This window comes from Mesoplodon densirostris, chromosome 3 (genome assembly GCF_025265405.1).
Source record: "Mesoplodon densirostris isolate mMesDen1 chromosome 3, mMesDen1 primary haplotype, whole genome shotgun sequence".
NCBI classification, from domain to species: domain Eukaryota; kingdom Metazoa; phylum Chordata; class Mammalia; order Artiodactyla; family Ziphiidae; genus Mesoplodon; species Mesoplodon densirostris.
Genome location: NC_082663.1, coordinates 134,829,633 through 134,833,966, shown reverse-complemented (window position 1 = coordinate 134,833,966; position 4,334 = coordinate 134,829,633). Strand labels below are relative to the sequence as shown.

The window sequence follows — 4,334 nt, the reverse complement described above, 5'->3', positions numbered from 1 at the left end:
GATTAGGCCCGGGGGCCCAACAGGCTCCCCAGTGCCTAAGTGGAAAGGGAAAGTACTGGCCGCGTTCCCTTCCGTTCCGTTGCGCCCCTCCCCCACCATCTCCTCCAGAGTCTCCCCTGTGGCGCTGGACCCCTAACCATGGCTGAGTCCCACTCGGTGTAGGAACTCCTCCCCTCCCCCAGCCACCCCTCAGGGGTGCAGGTCCCGTCCCAACTCCACTTCTCCTCCCCCTTCACTCCCCCAACACCCCACGTCCTTCCCGGTCACTGGGGGTTCCTCCCCTCTCCTTATGTATCCATGGACCCCACCGGTGGCTGATAGGTGCCCTAGTTGTGAGGAGACGCAAATTCCACGTCCTCCTAGTATGCCAGCTTGATTCTGCCCTCCCATTATTCTGTAATAACCTAAATGGGAAAAGAATTTGAAGGAGAATAGATATAGGTATATGTACACCTGAATCACTCTGCTGTACACCTGAAACTAACACAACATTGTTAATCAACTAAAGTCCAATATAACATAAAAATTTAAATAAATAAATGACAATCAATGAGTAAGATGTCTATTACTATACACAGTCATACCAATGATTTGCTAATCATCTTGCTGTTCGTTCACTCAATAATGTTTTACGGAATGTACTTTTTTTCCAATACCAGTAAACTATTCTATTTTATTTTATTTTATTTGCTAGTTAGAATCGCCAATTGTATGAATGCAAGTTTAACAATTGTACTGTAAGATCAAGAGGAAAGAAAAATGCTCTTTTGGCATCCCTTGATTTCTCCTCTTAGGTATCACTGTCTTCCCCTGAGATACAGTTGGGCCACTCTACAGCAAAGTGGCTTGACCCTCTGTCCTCAGTATCACTGGCAACAATTCTCGAAACTGCCAATGGCAGTTGTGGACACTCACTGGAAATGACAGCAGACTTCAACATGGCATTGACTTGCATGAAGTTTCTCTAATGCTTAAGGAGTTTGGTCATGTGTCAGAGCTGCTCACATTAAATGATCTATTAGGTGCCATGATCTCCAGAAAGTTCATCTGTCACACAGTAAGTCAGAAGTGTCACCTCTGTTTAATGTGATATGAAGCCAAACTCCCAAACTAACTAGAGAGAAACTGGCATATGTCACTGCTGACAATCAGAAAACTGAGGCTCTCGGTTCACACCCACGATTGTGCAAATGAAAGTTCCCCACTTTAACCGGTACATAAACTAAATGTTTAATAGTTTAAGAGTCTATGACTTAATGGCCATTGATTTTTAACAGTTACAGTATTATTAGCTTAAAATAATATTATAATGAATATAAAGTAATGCCTATAATGAGTATAGTTATGACTAAGATGAGTGAAAGCCTTTTTTTTTTTTTTGCGGGGGTGGCTACAAAATGAAACTTTTGTGAGTAGTAAGTGAAAATATTAAACTGAATTTACCAAACAAGAAAGGTTTTTTTTTGTTTTTTTTTTTTTTTGCAGTACGCGGGCCTCTCACTGTTGTGGCCTCTCCCGTTGCGGAGCACAGGCTCTGGACGCACAGGCTTAGCGGCCACAGCTCACGGGCCCAGCCGCTCCGCAGCATGTGGGATCTCCCCAGACCGGGGCACGAACACTTGTCCCCTGCATCGGCAGGCGGACTCTCAACCACTGTGCCACCAGGGAAGCCCAAGAAAGATTTTTAACTGCGAAAGAAGTCCAAGATTCATTTTCAGGTATTTGTAATATTTGTGAGGATCTGGGGTGATTCTTAAGTTGGTCAAAGACAACATCATGCATGGCAAGATGTAGCTAAAAAGAAAAATCACAGTATCGATTAAATGGAAATCAAGTTTAGTGAACTGTCCCTGAAGATAGGGTATATAGACTCTTCAGAAGCACCCGCAAGTGGTTATCACTAGGTTAACGTGGACTGGTGATTTTAAGAATTAATTATAAGGGGAAAAAATACAATTTAAATATTTGTGCTAAAAAGTATGTACGTGCATTATATCTGACATATTTTTGATATCACAAAAGATATCAACTGGGTTCACTCTCAGCCTTTGTCTCAAGATACATGAAAGTAAAAGAGAAAGTGTGCACTTTAGGCTGACATTTCATCATTCATTTGTATAATCTGTATATGTTTCCCATTTTGTGTGTTTTCCTTTGTTACAGTCCAGGTAATTTTACCAATAGTCTAGAAGACTGTTAAGATGATTTCTACAGCTGAGGTGTAAGTTGCGTCTCTTAGAGAACTCACAAGTGTGTAAAATTTTTAAATAGACTAGGGTCATGCAGAGACTCAAATCTCCTTCCCCTTTAGACAAGTGCTTGGAAAGACAAAACAGGTGAGTTATTTCTCCAAAACACAGTTTTGGAGTTGCGGCTAGGGCACGCTGGGACTGCAGTCTGCACACTGTTCTGTGTCTTTCCAACGTGTGATGACACCTCCCACAGTACTAAATTCTTTAGGATATGATTAGTCTTTACAGTCTTCCTCAAGCAGCGTGACTGCCTCCTTACACTTCAAAGAGACATTAAGAGACCCTAAGAGTGCAAACCATAAAAAAGAATTGATAAATTGATAATGCTATAATTTAGAAGTTTGTCACCAAAAAAAGATACTATAAACAAAAGATAATGTACAAATGAGAAAGCATTAGCACTGGACATAACTGAAAAAGGACTAGTCTCCTGAATATATAAAGAGCTCCTTTAACTCAAAAAGAAAATGATAACAGCAAAAAAAATGGACAAAGTATGAAGAAGCAATTCATTGACCAAGAAACCCAAATGAAAAATAGATGAATAAAAAGATGCTCAGCCACACTGGAAATTAGGAAGATGTAAATTAACACAACGAGATAGCATCAAATTGACAGAAAAAAAGTCTGACACTACCAAGTACAAGTAATGTTGCAGAGCTATGGGAACTGTCATATACTGCTGCTAAGAGTTTAAATTGGTACAATGACTTTGGACAACTACTGATAATATCTAGTAAAGTTTTTAAAAGCTCATATCCTATAAGTCAGCAACTTTCCCCTAAATCTGTGTTTCTCAACAAGGAGAGTAGTTCACCTATCCAGGGGGTATTTGGCAACGCCTGGAGACATTTTGAGTTGTCACATCTGGGGTTGCAAAGGCAAGGGAGGAGGGAGGGGATGCTACTGCAATCTAGTCCACAGAGGCTAGAGATACTGTTAAACTTCCTACAAAGCACAGATTATCCCTATGCCCAAAGAATTATCTGGTTCAAAATTTCAGCAGTGCTGAGGTTGGGAATGATGGTCCCAAAAGACTTGTCTACCTGGAATCTGTGAATGTGACTTTATTTGGGAAAAGGGTCTTTGCATGTGAAGTTAAGGATCTCAAAATGAGATCTTGGATTATCTAGATGGATCCAAAATCCAATGACAAGTGTCCTTATAAGAAGACAAGCACGGGTCTCTCGGGCCCTATGTGGGGAGTGGGAGGTAATCCGTGGTAATCCACAGCCGGGTGATATCTGGGGACCCCGGGCCTGGATGGAAAGTTCCAGCCACGCTCTCCGTGCGTCACCATGCCTCGCAAAATTGAGGAAATCAAGGACTTTCTGCTCACAGCCAGGTGAAAGGACGCCAAGTCGGTCAAGATAAAGAAAAATAAGGATAATATGAAGTTTAAAGTTTGATGCAGCAGATACCTTTACACCTTGGTCATCACAGACAAAGAGAAGGCAGAGAAGCTGAAGCAATCCCTGCCCCCAGGTTTGGCAGTGAAGGAGCTGAAATGAATCATGCACACTGACTTGAACTGTATTAAAATTTTAAAAATTCTCCAAAAAAAAAAAAAGAAGAAGAGGAGGCACAGACAGAAGAGGAGAGACACAGAGGAGATGGCCACGTAAAGACAGAGGCAGAGATTGGAGTAAGCATCCCCAGGCCGAGTGCCAACAGTCAACAGAAGATGGAAGAGGCAAGAAACGAAATCTCCCCTAGAGCTTCTGGAGGAAGTGACTGACACCTTGATATGGGGCTTCTGTCCTGCAAAAATGTAAGAGGAAAATATCTGTTGTTTTAAGCCACCCAGTTTTTAGTAATTTGCTGTGGTAGCCTGGAGACTAGATATACACTCAAGGGAAACACTTGCATATGTTTGGGAGGAGAAAGGTACAAGGTTGTAATTGAAGTTCATTATAGCAAAAAAAAAAAAAAAAAAAGAATTGAAACAACCTAAATTTTTATCGAGGAAAATTGAAAAATGTGTTGAAGTATATTCACTTAATGTTCTACAGCAGTTAAAAAAAAAAAAGAACAAATTGGAACTGCGTGTATCAGAATGTGTTAATTTCACAATATAATACT

At 40.9% G+C, this 4,334-nt stretch overlaps 1 pseudogene; it reads left to right on the top strand.

Moving 5' to 3' along the window:
- Positions 1-3,550: 3,550 nt before the first annotated feature.
- On the top strand, positions 3,551-3,767 carry LOC132485557 (large ribosomal subunit protein eL38-like; annotated as a pseudogene).
- Positions 3,768-4,334: the final 567 nt, after the last annotated feature.